Below are 24,469 nucleotides of genomic sequence, written 5' to 3' on the forward strand. Positions count from 1 at the left end.
CCTGGCCTCCTTTACGTGGCCCTTCTCTGCTCTCCTCTCTAATGCCAATCTCAGGAACCAAGAGAGCAAACTCCCATACTGCCCTCATTTTATAGTGTAGAAATAAAAAATTCTAATCCAATATACAAAATAGGGAAGTCTCTAATACAAAGTCACTTATCTGAGGCATGATGGGATTGTACCACTGCACATCAAAAAGGGTGGGAAAGGCTTAGTCCTAAAACCAAGCCTCAGGCTACAAGGATCCTGCCTGCCCACAGCCCGCCCCCAACACACATTAATATCACCTGAACAGCGCCATCTTTAACACAGTGAGCATAATATATTTTATGTGCCCAACAATCCACCGCTATGCTCACTTTACTACCCACAATCTACATCACCAGCATCCCTGTGCAAGGAAATTAGGCAGATTACACAAATTACAGCAACATGACAAATCATATACTTTCAACAATTACAAAGGTACATTTCACCAGTCTCTGAACACTTAGCCCAAAGTGCAAAATGTTCTCAGCCTTCTCTCTAGCCATGGGAAAAGCTTCCCAGGGTACGGGAGTGCTTCCAGCAAAGCCGCCCCCCACCCCCATCATGGTATTTCACATTGTTTAAAATCCGTAAGTCCATCCAACAAAGGAGCCAGTGCCCACTCAAGTCATAGACCAGGAAATCAGTCCATGCACATAAGGCCTCAGCCACCCCCCTCATTCCTACCGTCCTGGCAGGTTTTACACTGTCCCAAGGAGGGGCACGTGGCAATGGCAATCAGCATTTTCATCTCTGCTCCGGAGAGCATGATAGCGCCCACCCCTAAGTTCCAAAATCGCAGACCTACCAAGAACATAGTAAGTATTCCTTGCTGCTGGGCTCTCACCTTCTGGAGACTATGGATTGCCACTCCAGCCCGATTCTCCTCATCCTCCAAAGAGGAACTGGAAACATCAGCTCCTGCTGCCGGCCTTGCAGCCCCCGGCCCAGTCTCAGCCCAGTCCTCAACCTGGCCTCCCGCTGCTGCTGGCTCTCCACAATGTCCAGGGCAATCTGCAACTCAGGAACCTGTGAATCCTTCTCCAGCATCTGCTTCACTTACAAAAGAATCTCGCAAACCTGGTTGGCTTCCTCCGGTGCTTGCTTCAGCTCCAGGGTCAGCATCTCTTTCTCCCACATTTGCTCCAGCTCCTTCCACTGCTCGGTTTGCAGATCTCGGGCAGCCTCTTCCACAGAACTCTCAGTTTCCCCTCGCATGGCTGTAAAAGTCAGCCAGCCTACGGCCCCCAAAAGGACAGCCATGGGGAACCATAACAGCAGCCAGTCCTCTACTCCATCGCTCAAATGTTGCTCCATACTCATCTGTATCAAATCCTGCCACAGACTAGGCCAAATGTAAGGCCAGTTGCTGCAGACACCATCACAGTGGTCTGGCCCATGCAGGTTTGCATTGGATTCGGATAGTCAGTAAAGAAACAACAAAGCCAAAAACTGGTGGGCCATCATATTTAATCCTAGCTTGCATCTGGCAGGCAAGTAAAAAAACACACTGGGCTCCAAAAACCACTCACATTCAGTGCTCATAAAGCTACTGACTTATTTGAGTTTCATAGAATCAGAGGTTTCTAGCTCACCAGAGTTATTCATCTCTGTTCCCCATCTCTTTTCTTATCCCTGCACAAACTCTGCACAAACTGGCTTCTCCCTCAGCACTCCCCCATCTTGGCTGCTTCTCCTGGCCTCCTCCACGTGGCCCTTCTTTGCTCTCCTTTCTAATGCTAATCTCAGGAACCAAGAGAGCAAACTCCCGTTCTGCCCCCACTTTATAGTGTAGAAATCAAAACCTTTAATCCAATATACAAAATAGGGAGTCTAGGCCTGACCTGTGGTGGCGCAGTGGATAAAGTGTCGACCTGGAAATGCTGAGGTCGCCAGTTCGAAACCCTGGGCTTGCCTGGTCAAGGCACATATGGGAGTTGATGCTTCCAGCTCCTCCCCCCTGTCTCTCTCTCCTCTCTCTATCTCTCTCTCTCTCCTCTCTAAAATGAATAAGTAAAATAAAATTTAAAAAAAAATAGGGAAGTCTCTAATACAAAGTCACTTATCTGAGGCATGATGGGATTGTACCACTGCACATCAGAAAGGGTGGGAAAGGCTTAGTCCTAAAACCAAGCCCCAGGCTACAAGAACCTTGCCTGCCCACAGCCTGCACCCAACACACATTAATATCACCTGGATGACAGGCTTCCATGTGGGCAGCACCATCTTTAACAAAGTGAGCATAATATATTTTATCTGCCCAACAGTGGGTTTACGTAGAGACATTAAGTCTAGATGAATTTTGAAAGGTTTTATTAAAAAAGTAGGTTTATTAATATGCTGGCTGCATATGACTGACACGGGGCCTATCTGACCCAAATTTTGCAGCCCTAAATATATCTCAGAGGATGGTTATATACCCTTTGACCCCATACAGGTTGGTGGAGCATGACAAGATGACAAAATCATTAACAAGCTTATAACATTTGTCTAGGGCAGTGGCCCCCAAAATTTATTGGGCCACGGACCGATTCAATGTCAGAAAATATTTTCACGGACTGGCCTTTAGGGTGAGACAAATAAATGTATCATGTGACCGAGACAAGCATCAAGAGTGAGTCTTAGATGGATGTAACAGAGGGAATCTGGTCATTTTTTAAAAATAAAACATCATTCAGACTTAAATATAAATAAAACGGAAATAATGTAAGTTATTTATTTTTTCTCTGCGGACCAGTACCAAATGGCTTACGGATTGGTACTGGTCCTCTGCCCGGGGGTTGGGGACCACTGGTCTAGGAGATTTAAGAAACATTAAAACTTTCAAGGGGCCCTGGCCAGTTGGCTCAGCGGTAGAGCGTCGGCCTGGCGTGCGGGGGACCCAGGTTCGATTCCCGGCCAGGGCACATAGGAGAAGCGCCCATTTGCTTCTCCACCCCCCCCTTCCTCTTTGTCTCTCTCTTCCCCTCCCGCAGCCAAGGCTCCATTGGAGCAAAGATGGCCCGGGTGCTGGGGATGGCCCGTTGGCCTCTGCCCCAGGCGCTAGAGTGGCTCTGGTCACAGCAGAGCGACGCCCCAGAGGGGCAGAGCATTACCCCCTAGTGGGCAGAGTGTCGCCCCTGGTGGGCGTGCCGGGTGGATCCCGGTCGGTCGCATGCAGGAGTCTATCTGACTGTCTCTCTTCGTTTCCAGCTTCAGAAAAATACAAAAAAAAAAAAAACCAAAAAACCCCAAAAAACTTTCAAGGTAACACAATGGTAATGTCATTTTACATATTAAAATACATTCATAAACCTTTTAGTATCTATCTTTCCTCCCTTCCCTAGAGCAGGGGTCTCCAAACTACGGCCCGCGGGCCACATGCGGCCCCCTGAGGCCATTTATTCGGCCCCTGCTGCACTTCCGGAAGGGGCACCTCTTTCATTGGTGGTCAGTGACAGAAGCATAGTTCCCATTGAAATACTGGTCAGCTTGTTGATTTAAATTTACTTGTTCTTTATTTTAAATATTGTATTTGTTCCCATTTTGTTTTCTTACTTTAAAATAAGATATGTGCAGTGTGCATAAGGATTTGTTCATAGTTTTTTTATAGTCTGGCCCTCCAATGGTCTGAGAGACAGTGAACTGGCCCCCTGTATTACTGTATTGTAAAAAGTTTGGGGACCCCTGCCCTAGAGGTACATGTTAATCTCAGGATTCCAGGAAGGGAGAGAGAGCCAAAATCAATGTAGGGTGGTATGTAAATTTTGTCTCTTATTGAAAGGGAAAGGAAGTGCTTTAGATAATCTTAATCCTTTCAGAGAACTAAAAATAAATGACCCAGTTGTCCTTGAAAGTCAGGAGATTTTTTATATCTTTTTTCCTTCAATTTTCTAAAGAAAAGACAGGACAGAAAGCCTGATTTTTCCTCTTTAAAATGGCATTGCCCATTGCCAATACTAAGTATTACAGTTCTCTGGCACCTTACCACATTCCCCACTGGTTTTACATTCTGAGTCAAATCCTTGACTCAATCTTTTTTTTTTTCTGAAGCTGGAAACGGGGAGAGACAGTCAGACAGACTCCTGCATGTGCCCGACCGGGATCCACCCGGCACACCCACCAGGGGCAACACTCTTCCCACCAGGGGGCGATGCTCTGCCCCTCTGGGGCATCGCTCTGCCGTGACCAGAGCCACTCTAGCGCCTGGGGCAGAGACCAAGGGGACATCCCCAGCGCCCGGGCCATCTTTGCTCCAATGGAGCCTTGGCTGCGGGAGGGGAAGAGAGAGACAGAGAGGAAGGAGGGGGGCGGGGTGGAGGAGCAAATGGGTGCTTCTCCTATGTGCCCTGGCCGGGAATCGAACCCAGGTCCCCTGCACGCCAGGCTGACGCTCTACCACTGAGCCAACCGGCCAGGGCTTGACTCAATTTTAACGAGGTGCTTGAGGCTATTGAGTAAAAATATCAGCCTATAACATGTAACAAATATTTATCAGGTAGACTTTATGTTTCTATTAATAGTAATACAGTCTACTGAAGAAACAAGTGCTACTGATTTATTTTTTAAAATCTGGACAGCCCTGGCCGGTTGGCTCAGTGGTAGAGCGTCGGCCTAGCGTGCAGAGGACCCGGGTTTGATTCCCGGCCAGGGCACACAGGAGAAGCGCCCATTTGCTTCTCCACACCTCCGCCGCGCTTTCCTCTCTGTCTCTCTCTTCCCCTCCTGCAGCCAAGGCTCCATTGGAGCAAAGATGGCCCGGGCGCTGGGGATGGCTCTGTGGCCTCTGCCTCAGGCGCTAGAGTGGCTCTGGTCGCAACATGGCGACGCGCATCGCCCCCTGGTGGGCAGAGCGTCGCCCCTGGTGGTCGTGCCGGGTGGATCCCGGTCGGGCGCATGTGGGAGTCTGTCTGACTGTCTCTCCCTGTTTCCAGCTTCAGAAAAATGAAAAAAAAAACAAACAAAAAAAAACAAACCTGGACAGATTTTCTGTAATTTATATAAATTATTAATTTTATAAATTTTATTCCTTTCTCTGTCAAAAGTATTTCTATTAAAATTATACAACTCTTTTTAGTCAGAATTCTTAAAAATCTTTTTCTTTTCAGAGACAGCGAGAGTCAGTGAGAGGGATAGATAGGGACAGACAGACAGGAATGGAGAAAGTTGAGAAACATCAATCATCAGTTTTTTGTTGCGACACCTTAGTTGTTCATTGATTATTTTCTCATATGTGCCTTGACCGTGGGCCTTCAGCAGACCAAGTAACCCCTTGCTCAAGTCAGCGACCTTGGGTCCAAGCTGGTGAGCTTTTTGCTCACACCAGATGAGCCCACGCTCAAGCTGACAACCTTGGGGTCTTTAACCTGGGTCTTCTGGATCGGAGTCCAATGCTCTATCCACAGCGCCACTGCCTGGTCAGGCAGAATTCTTAAAAATTTTAACCTTTAGTGACAACCAAACTAGCTTTCCTTTTTTCCTTGTTTCCCTTCTTCCTCAAAGTCTGATTGAAAGGGTGTCCTTCAAAGAAAACCAGTTAGAAGGTGAAGAAGGACAACTGGACTTTGGGTGATGGGAATGCAGCATAATCAAATGTCAAAATAACGTAGAGATGCTTTTTCTGAACATATGTACCCTGATTTATCAATGTCACCCCATTAAAATTAATTTACAAAAAAAAAAAAAAAAAAAAAAAAAAAAGAAAGGGTGTCCTTACTGAGATTCTTCATGTATTAGCCCTGTGTAGACCAACCAGCTTCCAGTTTGTGCCTTGAACAGGGCATGCCGTTCTTTTTAGGGTTAACTTAAAAGGGTTGGTGGGGTCAGTCTCCACTGTCTACAAAGGTGTCTCTGTTGGGACTGCAGGCTTCAGCCAGCTATGGTGGACCCAGGCGGGCATGCCTTCTACCTTGGCAGCAGTGGGAGTGGTCAGGATCACGTTGTGTGGACCTGTCCACGTGGGAGTCAGTCCTTGGGTGATGTACTTCTTTACTCGAACTGAGTCCCCAGGCTGAAAAGGAGGTACCGGATCTCCTGGCAGTGCTGGTAGTGCCTCTTGGGCAGTCTTTTGAACAGCCTGCTATTCTTTGTATACTTTGCAGACCCTGCAAGTTCTTAAGGATGGAGTTGTTACATTTCCTTTATGATTTGACTTATGCGTTCTATTTGCCCTGAAACCTTGGGGCCTGTGGGCACAATGTAACTTCAAATTAGTTTCTAATTAATATTGGGTTCCTTTTCCATTACTTGCAAGACCCTGGATACAAATGCAGGCCCATTATTAGACCCAATATTAATGGGAAAGCTAAATCTGGAATTCTATATAGCAATTTCTTAACAACTGTCACTGTGGCCCCACTTCCAGTAAAAAAAGCTTCTATTTATTTGTTAATTATTTTATTAAAGTCTATTTTTAAGAGTTTACTTGAGAAAGTTTCTCTTTCCCAGTTTGTGTTTTCTTTTTTTAAACAATTTCCTTATCTTGCTTAGTATTTACTTGGACGTAAACTAAACACAGAGATATTACACCTTCTGGAATAGATTTTAAGTCTGGTCTTTTTAATTATTTCCTTCCTGCTGGCAAAATCTTTTTCTAATTGGTTGCGAATAAACCTTTAGCAATAAGGGTTTTAGTAAAGTTACTAAAATTTTCTGGAAGCCGCACTCGTTTTAGGTAGCATCTTCAGCATCCTGTTTTTTCTTAAGTTTAGGAAGTCTCCCCTCTTTTGGTGTCCTGGTCAGTAGATGAAAGCCACTACCTCAGAGGATCAGGCTCCTGCATTTATGGGGTGAGGGTTTGAGCCTCACCTTTGCTTGTTTTTAAGCTTTCTCTTTAGGGCTTCTTTTTCAACTGTGCCTGTCTTAGGTCATTCCTTCTTTCAGGAATCCTACCCATCATTGACTAACCAGTCATTTTAGGAGATAAGCAAAGTTATGTGATTGAGGGAGGAGCAATATCCCTTCAGAAATGCTTAGTTTTATTCACTTATTTATTTTTAACAGCTGATGATGCCACATTTTTAAAATTTATAATACATTTTTTAATTTTTAGAGCTGATTGTTATGTAAAAGGCTAAGTTGATTGCCTCAGTATTTTTTTCTGATCCTGGCTAACAGAAACTGAGGGAAAATGTCTAAATCTTCCTCACTTGCTTGGGAGAAAAATCTTACCTAAGCTAGGCAATTAGAAACATTTTTTTGAGGTGGTCTTGATTGTTTTACAGATTCTAACAGTCCTGCTAGGGCTTTATGCTTCCCTTATAAAGGGAAGTCTAAGTTTTCTAATTCTAAAGGTCATTGGGAAAAAGGATTTAAATTATTTTCTAGTACATTTATGTTTTACATTCTAGTGATTTATTTACAAACATCAATTCAAATGACCAATAAATTTTGTTTTACTTAATTACAAATTCCTTTTCCATTTTAAGAAAACATATCTTGTTGAAAACAAGACGACTACCAAGTTAAGAAAACTGAGAAGAAAATGAACAAATCAAGACTTCAAAGCAGCTCTACTAGAAAAGCCAAATCCAACAGTGGATTACAAACAACAGCTGATGCCAACCCAAGAAGACCTAGAAATAACACAACTGAAAATTAAAGGCAGACAACATCAAGCCTAGACTTAACCAGCTCTACAAACAACACACCCAAACACACAGACATGATGAGATGACAGAGAACTGCAATCCAAATGAAACCACAAGAGAAACCTCCAGAAAATGAAATGAGTAATATGGAAATAACCAACTACCAGATGCAGAGTTTAACATAATGATTGTTAGGATGCTTAGGAATCTTAGAACAACAATGGATGGTCATTATGAACACCTAAAAAAATAAATAGCAAGTATAAAAAAGGACATTGAAATATTAAGAAAGAATCAGTTGGAAATGAAAAATACAGTATTAGAACTGAAGACCACAATGGAAGGAATTAAAAGCAGGATGGATCAAGCTGAGGATTGAATCAGCAAGTTGGAGCACAAGAAGAATGAAGGCATGGAAGCAGAACAGAGAAAAGAAGAGACTCAAAAAGTCTGAAGAAACTCTAAGAGAGCTCTGTGACAACATGAAGAGAAATAACATCCGCATCATAGGAATTCCTGAAGAAGAGAAAGAACAAAAGATAAAAACTTTATTCAATCAAATCATAGCTGAAAACTTCCCAAATTGATGCAGGGAAGGGTTTCACAAGTTCAAGAAGCACAGAGAACTCCATTAAAGAGAAACCCAAAGAAACCTACACCAAGACACATCATAATTAAAATACCAAAGCTAAGCGATAAATAGAAAATATTAAAAGCTACTAGCGAAAAAAGGCTATCACCTACAAAGGAGCCCCCATAAGGATGACATCTGACTTCTCTACAGAACCACTTGAGGCCAGAGGGAATGGCAAGAAATTTTCAAAGTAATGCAGAACAAGAGCCTACAACCAAAACAATTTTATCTAACATGGCTATCATTTAAAATTGAAGGAGAAATTAAAAGCTTCCCAGATGAAAAACAAACAAACAATAAAACCCACACAACTTAATTAATTTATTACAACCAAACCAGTGCTGCAGGAAATGTTTAAGGGCCTGTTGTAAACAGATCAAAGTGGGAAAAGAATATTGCAGAAGAAAACTACAGCTTAAAAGAATAAAATGACAATAAACAACTACATATCAATAATAACCTTAAATGTAAATGGATTAAATGATCCAATCCAGCAATACTACAATAGTAGGAGATTTCAATAACCCACTAACATCACTAGATAGATCCTCAAGAAAGAAAATTAACAAAGAAACAACAGACTTTAAGAACACACTAGATTAACTGAATTTAATAAATATCTTCAGAATTTTTCATAAAGCAGAAGAATATACATTCTTCTTAAATGCTCATGGTATATTCTCTAGGATAGACTACATGTTAGGGCACAAAAGTGGTTTCAACAAATTTAAGAAGATTGAAATCATATCAAGCATTTTCTCTGATCACAATGGCATGAAACTAGAAATCAACCACAACAGAAAAACTCAAAAATTTTCAAACACAGAAAAATTAAATAGAAGGTTCTTAAATAATGAATGGATTAACAATGAGATCAAAGAATAAATAAAAAAATTCTAGAAACAAATGATAATGAGCATACAACAACTCAAAATTTATGGGACACAGCAAAAGCAATACGAAGAGGGAAGTTCATAGCACTACAGTCATACTTTAAGAAGCTAGAAAAAGCTCAAATAAACAACTTAACCCTGCATCTAAAAGAACTAGTAAAAGAACAGCAAGTGGCCCTGACCGGTTGACTCAGCGGTAGAGCGTCGGCCTGGCGTGCAGGAGTCCCGGGTTCGATTCTGGCCAGGGCACACAGGAGAAGCGCCCATTTGTTTCTCCACTCCTCCCCCCCTCCTTCTTCTCTGTCTCTATCTTCCCCTCCTGCAGCCGAGGCTCCATTGGAGCAAAGATGGCCCGGGTGCTAGGGATGGCTCCTTGGCCTCTGCCCCAGGCGCTAGAGTGGCTCTGGTCGCAACAGAGTGACGCCCCAGAGGGGCAGAGCATCACTCCCTGGTGGGCAGAGTGTGCCCCCTGGTGGGCGTGCCGGGTGGATCCCTGTCGGGCGCATGCGGGAGTCTGTCTGACTGTCTCTCTTCGTTTCCAGCTTCAGAAAAAATAAAAAAAAAAAAAAAAAAAAACAAGAACAGCAAGTAAAGCCCAGAGGTAGTAGAAGAAAGAAAATAATAAAGATATAAAGATCAGAGTGGAAATAAATGACATAGAGGCTAAAGAAATAATACAGAGGATCAATGAAACCAAGAGCTGGTTCTTTGAAAGGGTAAACAAGATCGATGAACCCTTAACTAAACTCACCAAGAAAAAAAGAGAGAGGACTCAAATAAATAAAATTTGAAATGAGAGTGGAGAAATAACAACTGACACAACAGAGAGACAAAATACTGTAAGAAAATACTTTGAAAAACTGCATGCCAAAAAAGTAGACAATCTAGGTGAAATGGACAAATTCCTTGAACATATAATCTTTCAAAAATCAATCTGGAAGAATCAGAAAACCTAAACAGACCGATTACACCAAATGTGATCAAAACAGTTATCAAAAAACTCCCAAAAAACAAAAGCCCTGGGCAGGATGGCATCACAGGGGAATTCTACCAAATATTCAAAGAAGAATTAACTCCTATTCTTTTCAAGCTATTTCAAAAAATTCAAGAGAAAGGAAGACTTCCAGGCTCTTTTTATGAGTCAAGCATAATTCTGATTGCAAAACCAGGCAAAGACAACACAAAGAAGAAAATTATAGGCCAATATCCCTGATAACCTCATGCTAAAATTCTCAACAATCATTAGCAAATTGGATCCAGCAATATATGAAAAAAATCATACATCGTGATGAAGTGGGATTCATTTTGGGGAGGCAAGGCTGGTACAATATTTGTAAATCAATTAATGTGATTCATCACATAAACAAATGTAAAAAGGAAAACTACATGGTAATTTTAATAGATACAGAAAAAGCATTTGATAAAATACAGCACCCATTTATGATAAAAACTCTCAGCACAGTGAAAATACAAGGAACATACTTCAACATGATAAAGGCCATCTATGACAAACTCACTGCCAACATCTTAATCAATGGGCAAAAATGAAAAGCAATCCCCTTAAGATCAGGAACAGGACACGGGTGCTCCCTTTCACCACTCTTCTTCAACATAGTACAGAAAGTCCTAGCTACAGCAATCAGACAAGAAGAAGAAATAAAAAGAATCCAAACTGGAAAAGAAGAAGTAAAACTATCATTATTTGCAGATGATATGATACTGTATATAGGAAACACTAAAGTCTCAGTCAAAAAATGACTCGACATGATAAATAAATTCAGCAAACTGGCAGGGTATAAAATTAATACACAGAAACCAGAGGCATTTTTATACACTAACAATGAACTGTCAGAAAGAGAAATTAAGGAATTAATCCCCTTCACTATTGCAAAAAATAAATTAATTAAGTAAATTTAATGAAGGAGGTTAAAGACATACTCAGAAAATTATAAAACATTAATAAAAGAAATCAAGGAAGATACAAACAAGTGGAAGCATATATTGTGTTCGTGGCTAGAAAGAATAAACATCATTAAAATGTCTATATTACCCAAAGCAACTTATAAATTCAATGCAATACCAATTAAAATACCAGTGACATACTTCAAAGATATAGAACACTTAGAATACATATTCTAAAAATTTATATGGCCTGACTGGGCAGTGGTGCAGTGAATAGAGCATCGGACTGGGATGCAGAGGACCCAGGTTCGAGACCCTGAGGTTGCCAGCTTGAGCCCAAGGTCACTGGCTCCAGCAAGGGGTTACTTGGTCTGCTGAAGGCCCGCGGTCAAGGCATATATGGGAGAGCAATCAATGAACAATTAAGGTATCACAATGTGCAACGAAAAACTAATGATTGATGCCTCTCATCTCTCCATCCCTGTCTATCCCTCTCTCTGACTCTCTGTCTCTGTAAAAAAAAAAAAAGAAAAAGAAAAAGAAAAAATTTATATGGAACCAAAAAAACACTAATAGCATCAGCAATCTTGAAAAAAAAGAATATAATGGGAGGTTTCACACTTCCTGATATCGAGTTATACTACAAAGTCATTGTACTCAAAACAGCTTAGTACTGGCATAAGAATAGGCACATAGATCAATGGAACAGAACAGAGAACCCAGAAATAAATCCACACCTTTATGGACAATTGATATTTGACAAAGGAGGTAAGAGCATACAATAGAGTAAAGACAGTCTCTTTAAAAAATGGTGTTGGGAAAATTAGCTACCTGCAAAAAATGAATCTAGATCACCAACTTACACCATTCACAAAAATAAAATCAAAATGGATAAAAGACTTAAATGTAAGTCATGAAACCATAAGCGTCTTAGAAGAAAACATAGGCAGTAAGCTCACTGATATTTCTCGCAGCAATATATTTACTGCTTTATCTCCACAAGCAAGTGAAATAAAAGACAGGATAAACAAATGGGACTATATCAAACTAAAAAGCTTTTGTACAGCTAAAGACAATGTGAACAGAATAAAACCACAAACCACACAATGGGAGTACATATTCGACAACACGTCTGATAAGGGGTTAATAACCAAAATTTATAAAGAACATGTAAAACTCAACATCAGGAAGACAAACAATCCAATCAAAAAATGGGCAAAAGGAATAAATAGACACTTCTCCAAAGAGGACATACAGATGGCCAATAGACAGATGAAAAAATGCTCAACATCACTAATCATTAGAGAAATGCAAATTAAAACCACAATGAGATATCACCTCACACCAGTCAGAATGGCGCTCATCAACAAAACAAAACACGATAGGTACTGGTGAGGATGTGAAGAAAGCGGAACCCTCCTGCACTGCTGGTGGGAATGCAGACTTGTGCAGCCACTGTGGAAAACAGTATGAAGATTCCTCAAAAAATTGAAAATGTATCTGCCTTTTGACCCAGTCATCCCACTTTTAGGAATATATCCCAAGAACACATATCACCGACTGAGAAAAAGAAATGCACCCCCATGTTTATGGCAGCATTGTTCACAATAGCGAAGATCTGGAAACAGCCCAAGTGTCCATCAGTGGATGAGTGGATTAAAAAACAGTGGTACATATATACAATGAAATACTATGGAGCCATGAAAAAGAAGGAAACATTACCTTTTGCAATAACATGAATAGACCTGGAAACTATTATGTTAAGTGAAATAAGCCAAGCAGAGAAAGAAAAATATCATATGACCTCACTCATTTGAGGAATCCAATGAAAAATGAGAACTGAAGAACAAAATGGAGATAGAGGAGAGATCAAAGGGACCAGAGGAAAAGAGGACAGAGGAAAAGGAGATGATAGGATGGGATAAACCTGAAGGGAAGGGAGAAATGGTGCTTTAGTGAGGGGGGCAAGGGAGATGCTGAGGGGAATATGGGGGAAAGGGGACACATTCGGGGTGACCCTAGAATCTATGTAAACACAATTAATGAAATTTTAAAAAACTTTGAAAAAATGTCAAGACATCATGAGTACATTTTTAGTGCTTTTCTGGGGCATTTCCTTATACACACACATCCACAGCAAAAGTATTTATGTAAATTTTGCAATTATATATGTGAATTTCTAGATTTCTCTTTAAGAAAAGAAAATCCTCTAAATTATTTTATTGCCTTTTTTTTTTTTTTACCTAAAAATCTTGTTTAAACATTTTCCCCTAAAATGTCTTTATATGCAATACCAGAAAATACAGTGTGTCCATAAAGTCATGGTGCATTTTTGACTGGTCACAGGAAAGCAACAAAAGATGATAGAAATGTGAAATCTGCACCAAATAAAAGAAAAATTCTCCCAGTTTCATACCTATTCAGTGCAGTTTGATGTGGGTCAGGCACAGATTTTTTTAGGGCTCCTTAGGTAGCTATCCCATATAGCCTCTACAGACTCGTCACTGACTGATGGCCTACCAGAACAGGGTTTCTCCACCAAACTGCTAGTATCCTTCAACTGTTTATCCCACCAAGTAATGTTATTTCTATGTGGTGGTGCTTCGTTATAAATGTGCCGATTTTCATGTTGCACTTTGGTCACGGATTCGAATTTAACGAGCTACAGAACACACTGAACTTTTCTCTGTACCGACCACATCTCAACTGTCATGGTCGTGGGCTGCTCCCATGTATACACGGTGTTACATCATCATCTGTGCATGCGCACAAGCTACCACATCATCCTACAGAAACTGGAGGGTTTTCCTTTTATTTGGTGCAGATTTCACATTTCTATCATCTTTTGTTGCTTTCCTGTGACCGGTCAAAGGTGCACCATGATCTTACAGACAAACTGTATAATTTGAATCAGTTTTACCTTCCTTTTGGTTTCCCGAATAATTGAGAAAAAAAAAGAAAAGAAAACATACCTTGTTTATGCTGTAATTTTACTGTCTAGGCAAACTAATAGTAATATTTTTTTACTCTAGGTTTGGTAACCTAACATTAAACAATACTGCTCTCTAAATGATAATAAGGGGGACCTGAAGATGGCAGTGGGGTAGGCAGATGCACAGATGCCCAGCTCTCACCACCAAACTGGATTACAAATCAATTTAGGAAAAATCAGCGTGAAAAACCAACTCTGGACTACAAGAACAGATCTCAAAAACCAAGGAGCAAAGAAGAAGACCCAACAAACCTGGTAGGGTGCACCCGAATCTCCCCTGCTTACAGGAACGGAGGAGGAAGGTGAGGCTGAGAGCCCAGAGAGGATCTCACTCCAGGGAAAAGAGCAGAAAATACTGCTCACGGCCTCTTGCCTGGTGACCAGGGAGTGAGGTGTGTTGAAAAGAGCAGCTTATCTTTCATGTGGAAAGGAGAAAGAGAGGGACAGACTGTGAGGGGCTAAGGAATACAGGAGATGACATAAAAAAGCTGACTCATTCATGCTGGAGGTGGCCATAGCTGGGGGAGGGACTGATCCTTCCACAAAACAGTACTGAATTGCTTCCAGATCAGAGACCTCCAGACATCACTCCAGCTCCAATCAGCACAAAAAGACACAGCTGAAAACAAGAAGTGGGGAGGAGGGGCAGTAACTCAGGTCTCCATGGAGATCTGAGATACACCTCCCACTACTGAAGCTGAGAAAACACCCTGGCCTCAGAGAGATTAGTTGGTGGAAGAGGCCTTCAGAGTCTCAGGTTATACCCACTGCATTCCTGGATACAGTTTCAAGGAAGCCCCCTGCTGAGATCAGAAAACAAGACTATCACCTGTTAAGAAAACAAACAAATCAAGACTTCAAAGCTGCCCAAATCCGAAAGTGGATTACAAATAATAGCTGATACCAACCCAAGAAGACCTAGAAATAACACAACTGAAAACTGGAGGCAGACAACACCAAGCCTAGACTAAACCAACTCTACAAACAAAACATCCAAACACAGACAATGAGAAGACAAAAAAGTGCAATGCAAATGAAACTACAAGAGAAACCTTCAGGAGATGAACTGAGTGATATGGAAATAATCAAACTTCCAGAAGCTGAGTTCAAAATAATGATTGTAAGGATGCTTAGGGATCTTAGAACAACAATGGATGGTCATTATGAACACCTAAATAAAGAAATAGCAAGTATTAAAAGAAGATATTGAAATATTAAAAAAGAATCAGTTGGAGATGACAAATACAATATCAGAAATAAAGATCACAATGGAAGGAATTAAAAACAGGATGGATAGAGCTGAGGATTGAGTCAGCAAGTTGGAGGACAACTTGAATGAAGGCAAGAAAGCAGAAAAGAAAAAAGAAAAGAGACTCAAAAAGTCTGAGGAAACTCTTAGAGAGCTCTGTGACAACATGAAGAGAAATAACATCGGCATTATAGGGGTCCCTGAAGAAGAGAAGAAAGAACAAGGGATAGAGACTTTGTTCAATCATATCATAGCTGAAAACTTCCCTAAATTAATACAGTAGAAACTCTCACAAGTTCAAGAAGCACAGAGGACTCCATTAAAGAGAAATCCAAAGAAACCTACACCAAGACACATTATAATTAAAATACCAAAGCTAAGCAATAAAGAGAAAATATTAAAAGCTGCAAGAGGAAAAAAAGCTATCACCTACAAAGGAGCCCCCATAAGAATGACATCTGACTTCTCAACAGAAACACTTGAGGCCAGAAGGGAATGACAAGAAATATTCAAAGTAATGCAGAATAAAAACCTACAACCAAGACTACTTTATCCAGCAAGGCTATTGTTAAAAATCAAAGGAGAAATAAAAAGCTTCCCAGACAAAAAACAACTCAAGGAATTCATTACAACCAAACCAATGCTGCAGGAAATGTTAAGGGGCCTGTTGTAAACAGATCAAAGTGGGAAAAGAATATAGCAAAAAAGGAATACAGCTTTAAAGAATAAAATGGCAATAAACAACTACATATCAATAATAACCATAAATGTAAATGAATTAAATGATCCAATCAAAAGACATAGAGTAGCTGCGTGGATAAGAAAACAGGACCCGTACATATGCTGTCTACAAGAGACACACCTTAGAACAAAAGATACACATAGATTGAAGGTAAAAGGATGGAAAAAAACATTTTATGCAAATGGAAATGAAAAAAAAGCTGGGGTAGCAATACTTATATCAGACTAATTGGACTTTAAGACAAAGGATATAGTAAGAGATAAAGAAGGCCACTACATAATGATAAAGAGAGTAATCCAACAGGAAGATGTAACTATTATAAATATCGATGCACTTAATATAGGAGCACCTAAATATATAAAGCAGACTTTGATGAATTTAAAGGGTGAGATCAACAGCAATAGTATAATAGTAGGGGATTTCAATACCCCACTAACATCACTAGACAGATCCTCAAGAAAGAAAATTAACAAAGAAACAGCAGACTTATTGGACATGCTAGACCAACTAGATTTAATAGATATCTTCAGAACATTTCACCCTAAAGCAGCAGAATATACATTCTTTTCAAGTGCTCATGGTACATTCTCTAGGATAGACCACATGTTAGGGCACAAAAATGGTCTCAACAAATTTAAGAAGATTGAAATCATATCAAGCACTTTCTTCAATCACAACGGCATGAAACTAGAAATGAACCACAGCAGAAAAGCTCAAAAATTCTCAAACACATGGAAAATAAATAGCAGGTTGTTAAATAATGAATGAATTAAGAATGAGATCAAAGAAGAAATATAAAAATTCCTAGAAATGAATGACAATGAGCATACAACAACTCAAAATTTATGAGACACAGCAAAAGCAGTACTGAGAGGGAAGTTCATAGCACTACAGGCACACTTTAAGAAGCTAGAAAAAGCTCAAATAAACAACTTAACTCTGCATCTAAAAGAACTAGAAAAAGAACAGCAAGTAAAGCCCAAATGTAGTAGAAGGAAGAAAATAATAAAGATCAGAGCAGAAATAAATGACATAGAGGCTAAAGAAATAATACAGAGGATCAATGAAACTAGGAGCTGGTTCTTTGAAAAGGTAAACAAGATCGATGAACCTTTAACTAGACTTACCAAGAAAAAGAGAGAGAGGACTCAAATAACTAAAATTAGAAATGAGAGTAGAGAAATAACAACTGACACAACAGAAATACAAAATATTGTAAGAAAATACTATGAAGAACTGTATGCCAAGAAACTAGACAACCTAGATGAAATGGACAAATTCCTTGAAACATACAATCTTCCAAAAGTCAATCTGGAAGAATCAGAAAACCTAAACAGACCGATTACACCAAATGAGATAGAAACAGTTATCAAAAAATCCCCAACAAAGAAAAGTCCGGGGCCTGATGGCTTCACAACTGAATTCTACCAAATATTCAAAGAAGAACTAACTCCTATTATTCTCAAACTATTTCAAAAAATTTAAGAGGAACGAAGACTTCCAAGCTCCTTTTATGAGGCGAGCATAATTCTGATTGCAAAACCAGGCAAAGACAACACAAAGAAAGAAAATTATAGGCCAATATCTCTGATGAATATAGATGCTAACATCCTCAACAAAATATTAGCAAACCGGATCCAACAACATATGGAAAAAATCTTACACCATAATCAAGTGGGATTTATTCTGAGGAGGCAAGGCTGGTACAATATTTGAAAATCAATCAATGTGATTCATCACATAAACAAAAAGAAGGAGAAAAACCACATGATAATTTTAATAGATGCAGAAAAAGCATTTGATAAAATCCAGCACCCATTCATGGTCAAAACTCTCAGCAAAGTGGGAATACAGGGAACATACCTCAACATGATAAAAGCCATCTATGAGAAACCCACAGCCAACATTATACTCAATGGGCAAAAATTAAAAGCAATCCCCTTAAGATCAGGAACAAGGCAGGGGTGTCCCTTTTCACCACTCTTATTTAACATAGTCCTGGAAGTCCTAGCCACAGCAATCAGACAAGAAGAAGATATAAAAGGCATTCAAATTGAAAAAGAAAAAGTAAAACTATCATTATTTGCAGATGATATGATATTGTATATAGAAAATCCTAAAGTCTCAGTCAAAAAACTACTGGACCTGATAAATGAATTCAGGAAAGTGGCAGGATATAAAATCAATACTCAGAAATCAGAGGCATTTTTATACACCAACAATGAACAGTCAGAAAGAGAAATCAAGGAAACAATTTCCTTCAATATTAGAACCAAAAAAATAAAGTACCTAGGAGTAAACTTAACCAAGGAGACTAAAGACTTGTACTCGGAAAATTACAAAGCATTGATAAAAGAAATCAAGGAAGATACAAACAAGTGGAAGCATATATTGTGCTCATGGTTAGGAAGAATGAACATCATTAAAATGTCTATATTACCCAAAGCAATCTATAAATTCAATGCAATTCAATCTCATAGCAGAGATTGGGAAAAGGGAGGAGAGGGGGGAACGAGCTGAAGACTTGTGGATGATTCTGATGAGATCAGCCCTACTGTGGATGATATATGGCTCTGAGCATTTATCCACCTCTGTGACACCTGACTGTGCAAATTAATTCTGTGACACTTGTGTCCATTCTGAAGAAGGCACTTGAAATTTCACAAGCGTGTCATGGGACCCCAGAATGTGAAGGTAGTGGACCCCTTACTCATTAATGCCATTGATCATTGCAAGACCAGAATACAGAAACTGAACTGAATTGTGAGTTTTCAGGCTCTCCTGTCCTCTTCTCTCTCCTTTTCTTACTGTCACAGCCAGGCTGTGATGTCTGCTTTTAAAGTGGGGCAGAGCTGCCTTGAGACCAGTTAAGTCAGAAGGGTGAGCTGAGAGCCACACCCCCCATGCCAAGCCACAGGGGGAGCAGCTGAGGGGAGAGGCAAAGCCCTCAACTGCAGAATGTAGGTGACAACTTTAACCTGAAGACAGACCTCAAGAGCCACAGTCCAGTGACCGAGCAGCTAAAGGGAACTGTGATGCCCAGAGTGACAGCCCCTCCTGGAGCTCCGGGTCCACAGACCCACTGGCTCTTTGCTGACTAAGGTGAAGCCCTTACTCTTTTTTTTTTTTTTTTTTTACAAAGACAGAGAGAGAGTCTGGGAGAGGGATAGACAGAAATGGAGAGATGAGAAGCATCAATCATTAGTTTTTCGTTGCACATTACGACACCTTAGTTGTTCATTTCTCATATGTGCCTTGACCGTGGGCCTTCAGCAGACCGAGTAACCCCTTGCTGGAGCCAGCGACCTTGGGTCTAAGCTGGTGAGCTTTTGCTCAAAGCAGATGAGCCCACGTTCAAGCTCGCGACCTCGGGGTCTCAAACCTGGGTCCTCCGCATCCCAGTCCGACGCTCTATGCACTGCGCCACTGCCTGGTCAGGCGTGAAGCCCTCACTCTTAAACAGGCAGTGATGAAGATGGGGTAGGGGGCCCGGCAATGGGACAAAGTGACACTCCTTGAAAGAGACAGGACCTTGCAGCTCACTATGTTCTCTGTCCATCCTGAGCCTGACCTAACGCAGGGAGGTGAGCAGTTAGAGACCCCTCTACCCCTTTCACAGAGATGCTCACTTGGAAAGAGACTGGACCATGCTCAGAATGCCATCCTGCCCCTGGGGCCAGAGGAGCCAATGGGCATTGGACCATTGCATCTGCAGCCCTGTCTGCTCTAGGGATTTGGGGCCAGGGGGTCATGTTGCAAGAGACATAGCCATTGCTGAGTCCCGCATGCACATAAGCTCTTTCTGATGGGGGTGGGGGCACTGTCCACGTCTTCAAGTTTGCTGCACTCTCTTCCAGTCCCCAGTGAGGCCTCCACCCCCATTTTCCCTGCAGGTCCTATAAGGAACCAGTCTGAGTGTCTGAGACCTGGTTCCGGCCTCTCTGCAGCCTTCCAGTGAAGCCGTGTGACAAGGACGGAAGTGAGTGTACCTTATGTGTTAGTTGATTAGACAATATCATCACCCTCCGTACCCACCCAGCCACACACCCGCCTCATCACTCACTTTCTCCCAGGCTCACAGAGCCCTGCTCCTCAGTGGGCACCACAAGCCCATATAGGGAAGACCCTTCCCAGTGTCCCACAATGGGTTTGCTGCTGCAAACCAGTGGGGCTAGTGATTTCAAGTAATGAGGGAGAATGATGCAGAATTAAAATAATAGCCTCCCCCCCAAAAGAAGATGATATCGGAAGCCTCTGCAATGCTGATGGCAGGAACAAAGAGAGAGCCCCCAGTCTGCTTTATTTTATAGTGTAGAAAAGTTTTTAAGCCAATATACAAATAAAGAAATCTCTGATACAAAGCTACTGATCTGAGGCATAAATGGGATTCCTCATAAGAGTGCACCACCCCCATCAGGCAACAGTCAATGGTGAAGGGGGAAAGCCTAATTTTTGGGGTTTTTTTTTATTTTTTATTTTATTTTGCGTGAACACAGTCCCCCACTACCACAAATTATGCAGTTGATTTTCCCACATTTGGGGAAATTGGAGGGGTCAGCACATCCGAGTGCAATGGATAAGTCTCGCCCTGGGAAAAACACCTTCGTGATCATGGTATCTCCCCTGCCAGGTAAGTATGAAAGCTTAGTTTTGAGAAGATCTTTCATGGTGGGCCAATCGCTGTGCCATTTGGTTGCTTTGCTACCAACCAATAGTGAGCAGGAGGGACCAGGTTGACCAGCACTGCAAAAGTGTGCGGTTTTTATTAAAAGGTTCGCCATCACGGTCTTAGTACATTACAGTGATTCAAGCCTTTAAGCAAATTCTTAGCCAATATAACCTTTGCTGTTTTCAAATGTTCACCATGTCTGTGCTGACACATCACTGTTTGCATTTCCTGCAAAGAAAATCCAACCCCACTTCAGTCCATTAAGAACTGTCACATGGAGCAGGAGTCTAGGAAACAATTTCAGAAAAAGTCCGCATGGCACTGGAACTGTTGTCACATTTCCATGTTCTGTATCTAGCCTCCAAGTGCCAGGACCACTGCTTCCAGCACACCAAGAATTTGTCTCAAGCCTAATGTCAATTCTGGGTTTCTGGTGATGGTTCAGGTAAACTGGAAGGACCATCCGTGAGCATGTGTGGAGGTGGAGCCCCTGTTCTCTTCAACTTGGAGAGATGAGACCAGGGGTCCCCTTCCTGGAGTTTTGCAGCTGTGGAGGTGCTGAGGAGAACCTTGGATTCACTATGCTTGGTGGTAGAGGTAAATTTGTAACAGAAGTAAGCAAATATGGCTGGCCCAAAGTAGCAAGAAGGCCTATTCGAGGATGGGAAGTGAATGGAGAGAAAGGCTCTGAATTTGGAAAGTAGGTCTTGGCCTAAAACAGGGTTCAGACACTGAGGCATGAGGAGAAAAAGAGTGTGTAAAGGAGACACTATGTATTAGACAAGGCAGTGGATCCATGGCAAAGGAGGAAAATAAGACCATCAACAGCCACAACAGAGATCTTCGAGGGATGAGCTGGACCCAAATATTCGGGCAAGGCACAGTAGTCATCCCCATGTGTATAAGAAATCAGATCGGCCTACCTGCTACTTGGACTGTTACCCTAGGATCCTCCACGGTGACGTGAGATGGGGACAATGGCCCTGGGCACCATCAGTCTTCAGTGGTGAGTCCCAGCAGGCTAGGCAAGGCAAGGTCAGAGGTGGCTGGGATAGGGCCAGAAGAAACTGAACCTTCCCTTGGAGGAGCGAGGGGGCAGTCTGCCTTCCAGTGTCCCTTTTTCCTGCAGTGAGGGCATGGCTCTGGCAGGGGCTGAGAAGCCAGTCAGGCTTTAGCCCAATGACGTTCCTTTTCACACTTAAAGCAGGGGCCAGGTGGAGTCTTATGAGGCCCTTAGGGATGTTGGAGCCTTTAAGGACATATGCCAAGAGCTGATATTTTGCTGATCTCTCTGGGCTCTGTCTGCTTTCTCCTGTTCATCTTGGTCATTAAAGACCTAAAAAGCTATGCTATAGAGATCTCATTAAGGGGTTTGAGGGCCTTCCTCTGCCTTTTAAAAACATTTTTCTGAAATAACTAGGGCTGACTGGAAAAAAGACAGAAGGACAGCATGATCAGCTGGATTGAAGGAGGGTAAGAATTTGCAGGGGGAAGAGGTTTGGAGTGTGCTAGGAGGATTTGAGAGATGGTACAGGTTTAACAGAGAGAGGGACAAGAGCAGAGTAAATAAGCCTTATACAATTGCTCTTGTGAAGTGAGTCTCTCCTCCTGGCTCATGGTGTCTCACCAAACGTTCAGGAACACACTGAGGAGCCTCAGCAGATCTACAAAACACACACACATATTCTTGGCCCCATAGGAGAACAGGGTCTGACCCTTGTCAGACTCCTGTGAGCAGGTCCATCTATAAGACTTCAGAAAAGGCTTTCCTTATTGGATTCTAGAGTCTCTCAGCTGCTGAATGGTCCTGTATATCAATATTCAAAAAAATTTAAGTAAAAAGAGCAAGATTAAGAAGATTTGGAGAAGTTTGTGGGTATAAAATCCCTTCTTTATTTTTTCTAATTGACTTTTAAGTGTCTGATGTGCATGCTCTACAATGCCTTGACCCTGAGGATTCTAAGGAATACCTGTCCTCAGGTCAATTCCAATACTTTGGCAAAATGTAGTGAATGCTTTTCCTACATACACAGGAGGATTGTTAGTTTTAATCACCTTCGGAACTCTTAAAACAGAAAATGTATACAAGCAATGAGCTATAACATGCTTAGCAGCCTCACCTGTTCTGGCAGAGGCTACTATAAATCTAGAATTAGTATCCACTGTAACGTGGACAAAGGACTGTTTGTTAAATGAAGGTATATGAGTAACATTCATTTGCTAAAGTTGTCCTGGTAGGAGTCCTCGAGGGTTAACTCTAAACTAGGGGAAATTGGTTCAACAGAACCTCTATGAATGTTAAAAAGTGGTTCTAGTTTCCCCATAGTTAATTTTAAGGAAGGTCTAAGCCAACTAATGTCTCCTAACAATTTCTGGAAATTATTTAAAGTTTGCAAATGACCTATCGTGATTTCTACTTTTTGTGGACGAATTTGTGGTCCCTCAATAATTTGTCCTAAATAAGGGAAAGGCAAGGAATGCTGTATCTTTTCAGGAGCTATATAAAGTCCTAATTCTTTCAAAGAATATTTTAATTGTTGCAAAATGGTCAGCACAGTGTCTTTATCTGAATGAGCAATAAGAATATCATCTATATAATGAATTATGTATACCTTAGGGTGCTGTTTGTACTGAAGAAATAGCTTGAGCAACATATTTTTGGCACAAGGTAGGGCTGTTAGCCACACCTTGAGGCAGAACTCTCCACTAGTATTGTTTCATGGGAGGCTGAAAATGAAGTGAAGGAACACTGAACAGAAAATGCTTGCAATCATGAGGGCTTAAAGGAATAGTAAAAAAGCAATCCTTCAAATCAATAATAACAAGGTGAAAATTCCATGGAATGGCAGTAGGAAAAGTGATTCCTGTCTGGAGAGGACCTATAATTTCTATAGTCTTATTTATTGCTCTCAAATCCTGTAATAGCCTCTAGTTTTCTGATTTCTTTTTAATGACAAATATAGGCGTATTCCATGGGCTATTAGAAGGTTCAATGTGCCCAAGCTGTAACTGCTCTTGTACCAAATGAGCAGCTGCCTTAAGTTTCTCCTGAGAGAGAGGCCATTGGTCTACCTAGATAGGATCATCTACCAAGGCCCCTATGCTAAATTTGGCTACCCTAATCCATGCCTTCTGGTATTGGGTGTCACTTCTATGGGGGTGAGAATCCTCTGTTGTTCTTTCCCTAATCCCTTAGTGGGTAAAAATCCGTGATCAAGCATTTGAGCACTGACTAAATTATTAAAACTGACATGTAACACTCCCATATTTTTCAAAATATATCTACCCTATAAATTAACAGCCAATCCAGGGAGCACATATGGCTAAAAAAGTCCAGTATGACCTTCTTTATCTTTCTATTGCAAAAAAAACTAGACCTTTGTTTGGGGGATTTACTTTACCCTATGTCCTGCAGCTCAGTGCCCGCTGCATAAGTAGGCCATAAAGAAGGCCAAAGTTGCTTAGCAATAACAGATGCATCATCAGCTCAACCAAATTAGCAAGTCTATAGGATCTACATTCCATTATATTTAAATTTAAATGAGCACTCCTTACAAGTTCCAATTTTAAAGCAAAAAATGTAGGGATGATACTATTTTCTTTTTATTTAATTTTTCCAATATTAGAGCCAGCATTTCCAATTTTTGCATGCAACAACTTAATTCAGGTCTTAAAAATCACATTTTAGACAACATAAAATAAAGACTAAACAGAAACATCAATCAGACAAGCTAGACAAACCAGAGAGAAACCCAGGATTTTAGAGCACCATCAGACTAGAAAGATACCCTTA

General features: G+C 41.1%; 1 non-coding gene across 1 annotated transcript; it reads right to left on the reverse strand.

Moving 5' to 3' along the window:
* Nucleotides 1-20,487: 20,487 nt before the first annotated feature.
* On the reverse strand, nucleotides 20,488-20,645 carry LOC136390022 (U1 spliceosomal RNA). Its single transcript, XR_010748551.1, has one exon. It is a non-coding gene; the product is annotated as a U1 spliceosomal RNA (small nuclear RNA).
* Nucleotides 20,646-24,469: the final 3,824 nt, after the last annotated feature.

This window comes from Saccopteryx leptura, chromosome 1, assembly GCF_036850995.1.
Source record: "Saccopteryx leptura isolate mSacLep1 chromosome 1, mSacLep1_pri_phased_curated, whole genome shotgun sequence".
NCBI classification, from domain to species: Eukaryota; Metazoa; Chordata; class Mammalia; order Chiroptera; family Emballonuridae; genus Saccopteryx; species Saccopteryx leptura.